The 8,863-nt window shown below is 33.2% G+C and overlaps 1 pseudogene; it reads right to left on the minus strand.

Annotated features, from left to right (window-relative positions):
• Nucleotides 1–8,017: 8,017 nt before the first annotated feature.
• On the minus strand, nt 8,018–8,513 carry LOC104657601 (annotated as a pseudogene).
• Nucleotides 8,514–8,863: the final 350 nt, after the last annotated feature.

Consider the following 8,863-nt stretch of genomic DNA (forward strand, 5'->3'; position numbering starts at 1 on the left):
TCTGTTGTTTCCTGACTTTTTAATGATTGCCATTCTAACTGGTATGAGATGGTATCTCACTGTGGTTTTGATTTGCATTTCTCTAATGACCAGGGATGATGAGCTTTTTTCCATATGTTTGTTGGCCACATAAATATCTTCTTTTGAGAAGTGTCTGTTCATGCACTTCACTCACTTTTTGATGGGGTTGTTTTTTTTTTCTTGTAAATTTGTTTAAGTTCTTTGTAGATTCTGGATATTAGCCCTTTGTCAGATGGATAGTTTGCAAAAATTTTCTCCCGTTCTGTAGGTTGCCTGTTCACTCTGTTGATAGTTTCTTTTGCTGTGAAGTAGCTCTGTAGTTTAATTAGATCCCATTTGCCAATTTTGTTGCCATTGCTTTTGGTGTTTTAGTCATGAAGTCTTTGCCTATGCCTATGTCCTGAATTATATTGCCTTTGTTTCCTTCTAGGGTTTTTATGGTTTTAGGTCTTATGTTTAAGTCTTTAATCCATCTTGAGTTACTTTTTGTCTAAGGAGTAAGGAAGTGGTCCAGTTTGTTTTCTGCATATGGCTAGCCAGTTTTCCCAACACCATTTATTAAATAGGGAATCCTTTCCCCATCGCTTATTTTTGTCAGGTTTGTCAAAGATCAGATGGTTTTAGATGTGTGGAGTTATTTCTGAGACCTCTGTTCTGTTCCATTGGTCAATATATCTGCTTTGGTACCAGTACCATGCTGGTTTGGTTACTGCAGCCTTGTAGTATAGTTTGAAGTCAGGTAGCATGATGCCTCCAGCTTGGTTCTTTTTGCTTAGGATTGTCATGGCTATATGAGCTCTTTTTTAGTTCCATATGAAATTTAAAGTAGTGTTCTGTAATTTGTGCATATGCTATCCCTGGTGAAGTAAGAGTTTTCAAATAGAGATTATACAAATGACTTAGCCTGCATATAGGATTGTCAGAGGACTTTTGTGCTTCAAAAGAATGAAAGATCATTCTCTTGATATTTGAATTTTTCCCACAGTGTATCAAACTAAGTAGTCAGCTACCTACTTTTTGCATATCTTCTGACTTCTGGAAGCAGCACACCGAATTTGATTACTTTCTCACATTATCCATCTAGTAAATTTCTACTGGTAAATTTACAGAAGGTAAATTCAAATATCACCTCATATATCCCTGACTCTGTTACAGCCCTAGGGAAAAATTATATCATATTCATATATATCTGTATCTAACACTAGATTAGGCTTCTTGGGAGCAGAGAGCTTGTCTAGTCCAACCCAAAGCCCAGCTTACAGCTTGGTACACAGTAAGCGCTCAGTAAATACTGCTATTTGAGGATGCTTCTGACTATTAGTGTGTTGAAATCAATGGCATAAGATGACCTGGAATAAAAGTATTTAAATAAAATCTAGTAGAAAAATGAAAAGAGCTTAAAATAAAAACAAAAATGAATGGTGCCTCTAATTCCAATACCTAGAGATAACCACTGTAACATTTGGGTATATATTTGAATTCTGTCTTTCTAAGTATAGACAAATACACACACATACAAACATAATTAATAAAAATGGTATAATATCATAATACTGCTCGTAAATTGTAATTTTTGACCTAAACATATTTTGTTAACTGTTATTTTCTAAAAATGATTATTCTACCACATAAAATTCTCAAAATAATAGATGTACATGGTAACAAATCAAAGCATACAATATGAGCCTTCAGCCTTTTCCCTTTTCACAACTCAGAAAAATACATTTTTAAATGGTGTTACTCATAAATAGTCATACTTCTTTTCTTGATTATCATTATGGTTATTATATATGTAATATATATTATAACGCTGTGATTAAAATTAATATAACCTGTAACCCAGGAGCAATTCCAGTTTAAGCTGTGTAAAGATTCTCTCACATACATTCAAGGAGATATGTATATGTATATTCATGGCAGCACTATTAGTATTACTAAAACGGGAGATAATATATATATAATAAAGGGAGATTATATATAACATATAGATATATTATATATTAAGATATATAATATGTAATATAAGATGAAAAGGGAAACTATATATAATCTCTATATACAGATAGTATGTTTATTAGCCTATCAGTATTAGGCAATATTATGGATACTCAATAAAAAAGGTTACTTAATTTATATTCACTACTTTCCAGTTGCCCCTGTTCACCTCTAATATTTGATATTTACATTATTTTTAGTTTTTCTCTTAATTACCATTATTCAAATAATTAACAGCTATTCCTATTTACTCAACTTTTAAAATGTGTAATTTTATGAGTTTTTATAAGTATATACCTTGTGAAAACATCATTCTAGTTAAGAAATGAAATATTTTCTTTACCTGAGAAGACCCCTTGTGTCTTGTTCCGTTAACTCCTGCCCTATAAAGGCAGCAAATGTTTTGATCTTTAGTATCATATATGACTCTTATCTGTCCAAACTTCATATTCATGGACTCATACAGTAAGCATTCTTCTGTTGAATGGCTTCTGTCATTTATGATAATTTTTTTGAAAGTAATTTTATTTTATTTATTTATTTATTATTATTATTATTATACTTTAAGTTCTCGGGTACATGTGCACAACGTGCAGGTTTGTTACATATGTATACATGTGCCATGTTGGTGTGCTGCACCCATTAGATAATTTTTGTTTTGTTTTGTTTTTGAGATGGAGTCTCGCTCTGTCGCCCAGGCTGGAGTGCAGTCGCGCTATCTCGGCTCACTGCAAGCTCTGCCTCCCGGGTTCAGGCCGTTCTCCTGCCTCAGCCTCTCGAGTAGCTGGGACTACAGGAGCCCGCCACCACGCCCGGCTAATTTTTGTATTTTTAGTAGAGACAGGATTTCACCATGTTAGCCAGGATGGTATCCATCTCCTGACCTCGTGAACCGTCCGCCTCCGCCTCCCAAAGTGCTGGGATTACAGGCGTGAGCCACCACACCAGGTCCATTTATGACAATATTTTTGAGATTCATTTATGGTGCTGAGAGTTTAATGATTCATTTTTATTATTGCATAGCAATAGATCATGGAGATATAGAACAATATGCATAAGCATTTTCTATTATTTTTGGTCAATGCCATCTTCACAATGTGTAAACTGCATGTGTTCTTGTGTAACTTTTCTTTCACTCGACATTAGATTATTGACATTAATCGTAATGGCATATACACATATAGGTCCATTTAAGTAATAAACCACATTTTTTTTTTAGATTCCCTCTCAGTGATTCTTCTCTTTTTCCTTTCTAATAATACCAATAGTATTGCCATAAACATACATGTACATATCTCCTTGAACATGTGTAAGAGAATCTTTAGGCAGCTTAAAGTGGAATTGCTTCTGGGTTGTATGTTATATTAATTTTCATCATTATTGGATGTGGTAAAATTACTCTGAATTGATTGTATTAATGTATAAGCAATATATTTTTCTATTTTTTCATATTTTTCCAAACCTTAATTTCACCGGTCTTACTAATTTCATCCGGTGAAAGGAAATGTGAAATGGCATCACATTTTTAATCTTTATTTTTTCATATATTTATCAATCAGTTATGGTGGGTTTTTTTTTCTTTTTTTCTTTTTGTAAATTGCAGTTATAATGTCCTTTGCTCGTTTTTATGGTCCTTTGTCAGCCTGGGGTGCCTTTGGTATTTGTCTACGGTGATTCTATTTTTCTTTTTTTTTAACTTTTATTTTAAGTTCAGGGGTACATGTGCACATTAGTTACATAGGCAAACTTTTGTTGTGGGGGGTTTTTGTACAGATTATTTCATCATCCGGGTATTAAGCCTAGTACCCATTAGTTATTTTTCCTGATCCTCTGCCTCCTCCCACCCCCCAATAGGCCCTAGGGTGTGTTGTTCCCCTCTATGTGTCCATGTGTTCTCATCATTTAGCTCCCACTTATAAGTGAGAACGTGCAGTATTTGGTTTTCTGTTCCTGTGTTAGTTTGCTAAATATAATGGCCTCCAGCTCCATTCATGTCCCTGCGAAGGATATGATCTAATTCTTTCTTAGGACTGCATAGTATTCCATGGTGTATAGGTACCACATTTTTTTTTTTTTTATTGGATGTATCATTGATTCAAAGTCTCAGGAAACAAAATCCATGTGCAAAACCCGGCAACATTCCTATACACCAACAACAATCAAGCTGAGAACCAAATCAGGAATGAATTCTCATTCACAGTTGCCACAGAAAGAATAAAATACTTGGGAATACCGCTAACTAGGGAGGTGAAAGATCTCTACAAGGAGAACTACAAACCACTTCTGAAAGAAATCAGAGATGACCAACAAATGAAAAAACATTCCATGCTCATGGATAGGAAGAATCAATATTGCCAAATGGCCATAGTGCCCAAAGCAATTTATAGATTCAATGCTATGCCTGTTAAACTACCATTGACTTTCACAGAACTAGAAAGAAAAACTGTTTTAAAATTCACGTGGAACAAAAAAAGAGCCCGAACAACCAATGCAATCCTAAGCAAAAAGAACAAAGCTGGAGGCATCATGCTACCCAACTTCAAACTATACTACATGTCTACAGTAATCAAAACAGCATGGTACTGGTACAAAAACAGACACATAGACCAATGGAACAGAATAGAGAACCTGGAAATAAGATCACACTCCTACAACTATCTGATATTCGACAAACCTGACAAAAACAAGCAAGAGGGAAAGGATTTCCTATTCAACAAATGGTGCTGGGATAACTGGTTTAATAAATGGTGCTGGGATAACTGGCTAACCATATGCAGAAAATTGAAACTGGACCCCTTCCTTATACCATATACAAAAATTAACTCACGATGGATTAAAGTCTTAAATGTAAAACAAAAAACTATAAAAACTGTGGAAGATAACTTAGGCAGTACCATTCAGGACATAGGCACAGGCAAAGATTTCATGATGAAGATGCCAAAAGCAATTGCAACAAAAGCAAATATCCGGTTTTTCTTACCTAGAAGTTCATTAGTTAGCCCAGGATAAATTATGCTGCATTAACATCCTCCATATCTCAGTGGCTTAATGCCACAAAATATTGTTGTTGTTGTTGTTTTTCCACTTAGAGTCTGTTGTGGGTTTAGATGGCTCTTCAGGATACTTGTCCTCTACTCAATCACTCAGCAACCTAGGCTGCTTTGAATTTGTGGCTTTGCCATCTCAGCACAAATTGTTGTTGTTCTACACAACAATTCCTGTGGCAGGGAGAGAGCTGGAAGATCTCATAATGGCAATTCCTTTCTTATGTCCAGAAGTGAGACAAGTTACCTATACTGACACTTGATTGGCCAGAACTAGTCAGCTTAACTGCAAAGGATAGGGGAAATATTGTCTTCCCATAAGCCAAAAAGGAGCAAAGAGCCACATGGGGATGGATATTAGAAACTTATGATGTGAAGATTTGAATTTTAATGTGAATGTTTACTCTTCCCAATAAACTTTAAAATTATTTTAAATTCTCTCTCCAAATATTTTTGGAATTTTGATTAATATTGCAATGGAATTTCAGAATCATTGATCATAAGGAGGGAGGAAAACTGACATCTTCTAGTATTTTAAGTTTTCTCATTCACAAGCCTCATTTGTGTTTCCAAATATTTAAAACTCCATAGGTATCTCCCAAGAGAGAGCAATAGGTTTAATTATGTTGAATCTACACGGCTCTAGCCTCTAGTTAATTCCTAGGCATGTTGTGTTTTTTTTGTTGCTATTGTAAATAAGATTTTGTTTCAATTGGCTATTTCTCATTTATAAAAAGACTATTAGATTGGGTGTCTTTATTTTGCATCTGACAACCTTAAGAACACCTTTAAAAATTTGATTGTTTTAATAAATTTCATAAATTTTAAAATTTACACATAATATTCAAAACAATAATACTTTTGCTTTGACCTAGTTCTTGCTCATTTTTATGTTTTTCATCTATCTATACCATTTTTCTCTTTTAATAAGTTTCAAATAATCATAATAATCATGTGTAGTAATATCTTGTTGCTATGAAGAGAAATACTTTAGAACCTTACAATTAAAAATGACATTTATTATCAATTTGAGGAGTTCTTTTCTTTACATGATTAAGTATAAGGATTATTAGGAATGGATGTTGGATTTTATCAAATGTCTTGTTAGTATCAGGATAGTCACATGATTTATCTATTTTGATCTATTGATTTAATGAATTACAAGAGCAGGGTTTTCTACTAAGCTACTTTTGCATTGTGTAATAAAGCCAACGTTGTCATAATATATTACAGTTTTAATTATGCTCATGGATTCAATTTACTATTATTTAGGATATTCCTATGTGTGTTTTTAGATAATAATTGGTCGATATTTTAGTTCTCTTTGTGCTATCTTAAATTTGCTATCAAGATTATATGCTAGCTTTGTGTAATGAAATGAGAAGTGTTACATCTTTTTTATTTGCACTGCAGTAGTTTAAGCAATATTTGGATTTTCTGCTAATTAAAGATTTGCAAAGATTCACTCATAACAATCTTAGACACAATAATTGATTTGAATGTATTTCTCAATTCCTTCGACATTGACTAGTTTTTTCATCTTTATTGATATAGTGTTAATAGTCTTCATCTTCTTTGGAAAATGGTGCATTTAATAGCAATTGTAAGAATATATAAGCATAGAGTTATAGACAGTATTAAACTATTTGAAATATAGGCCTGCATAATGGCATGTTCCTTTCTATACTCCTATATTTGAGTGTTTGCATACTCTTTATTAGTTCTTTTTCTTGTGTTTCTAGTATAATTTGATGTTAGTTTTTACAAATTACTGAGCTGAATGCTTAATTTTTTTTATTTCTTATTTAATAGTAACATTAATTATAGTCCGTGTCTTATATGATCTGACATAAACCATTCTGTTTGTTATTGTTTTTGTATTCATTTTGTAAAATCAGCTTGAATTTCTTTTTTTTTTAACCAGTTATTGCTTTAGGAAGTCTTTCCTATTTTAACATAGTTCATTTTTTGGTTGAATATTTTGTCTTTATTTCAAATTTATTACATTATGCATATAATCATTTTATGTTCTTATATGTACTAATTTTACTACATATTCTAGGGAAATTTGGAAGACTGGTTTTTTCCCCACATTTGTAGGGTAAAGAGATTGCTATGTATCTATTAAATTACATAACTATATTAATGATATAACTCAGAGTTTCTATGTTCTTTATTTTGTATCCATACTATAAGAGTATTAAAGCGTTCTAGCATGACAACTGCTTTGTCAGGTTCTCCTTACGTGTATTTTAACTGCTTTATTGAGATATAATTCACATATCATACAATTGACCCATTTAAAGTATATTCACAGAGTTGTGTGACCACCAACACTATAATTTATAGAACATTTTCATCATTCCAAGAAGAAAGCTCCATATCCATTGGCAATCACTCCCTATTCACTTCTTCTTTCTGGAGACCTAGGCAACCATAAGCATATTTTCTGTGTCTATAAATTATTCTTTTCTAGACTTTTAATATAAAAGGAAACATGCATTACGGGATCTTTTGTGACTGAATTCTTTCACTTAGCATAATATTTTCAAGGTTTAATTTAATAGGTAAAATGTATCAGTATATCACTCCTTTTTATTGCCAAATAAGATTCCATTGTATGAATATACTCATTTTTATATTTAATATTTTATGCATTTTTAATTTGCATTTTATTATATAAAAATGTAACAATCCAGTAAAACCAGAAATAAAGATATATTCTCCTGAGCTTTTGTATATGTTGATTTTTATTAGTAATCTTCTTTTTGAATACAATGTACAACTTCATTTACAGTCTGATTATACAAGTGCTAAGTGGCAAAAAGATCTGGAATAAATATATTTAAAAAGGCAAAGCTGTAAAACTAAGTACATGCAACAGGGTCTATGATGATGAGGCAAAGTATCCAGGAAATAGCATAAGATACAATAGTTTTGAGGTTTTAGCTGGTGTTTCAATCATCTTTGTCTTTTGCCCCATGTTTAAGGCTGCATGTGAACTCAATGTAATTAAAATTTCCTTTTTTTTGTCAGTAGGGCCTTCTCTGTACAGCTCATTCACTTCCCATTGTTGCCAGCAGTTCCCTCAAATAGTCTTCCTGAATGGTTCCTGTTGCTTCTTTATCAAAGCAGGCTAAAGCATTTCCCATGACATCTTCAGGATCTGTGCTATTTAATTTCTCACCAAACAGTAGGGCACTGGTGAAATTTATAAGCCCAGAACCTCACTCATTACAGAATCTTGGTATACATCAGTTGGATTCTGATGAAGAGAGAAGCAAGCATGTCATGCACATCTTCCTTGTTGAAAGAATCTCTATTCTGATCAATAATGTCAAAGGTCTCTTTGAACTCTTGAATCTGTGACTAGTCCAATATGGCAAACACACTGAATATTATGTCTGGAGAGTGCTTCTTGGTGGCCTTGGTCTTTGTCCTTTTGCTCAACATGGTGGTTCTTTAATTCCACTGCCAGACACTAGAACCAGAGCTGCCCTGCAAGATGACTGTTGTTTTGATGAGCGCTGGGCAGTAGCTTGACTGGTTGCACCTTGGCATTTCCTACCTCCAGAGACAAACCAGAAGGCTTGGTAAGACCAGTTTTTATTTGTTCACTTATCAGGTGATGAACATTTGAGTGTTTTCCTTTTTAGCTGTTAAGAATAATGCTGTTATGAACATTGGTATGCAAGTTCTTATGTGAATATTAGTTTTCATTTATCTTGAGCATATACCTAGAAGTGGAATTGCCAAGTCACATGGTAACTGTTTAACTTTTTGAGGAACTGCCAAACTGTATT

Source organism: Rhinopithecus roxellana, chromosome 19 (assembly GCF_007565055.1).
Source record: "Rhinopithecus roxellana isolate Shanxi Qingling chromosome 19, ASM756505v1, whole genome shotgun sequence".
Lineage (NCBI taxonomy): Eukaryota > Metazoa > Chordata > Mammalia > Primates > Cercopithecidae > Rhinopithecus > Rhinopithecus roxellana.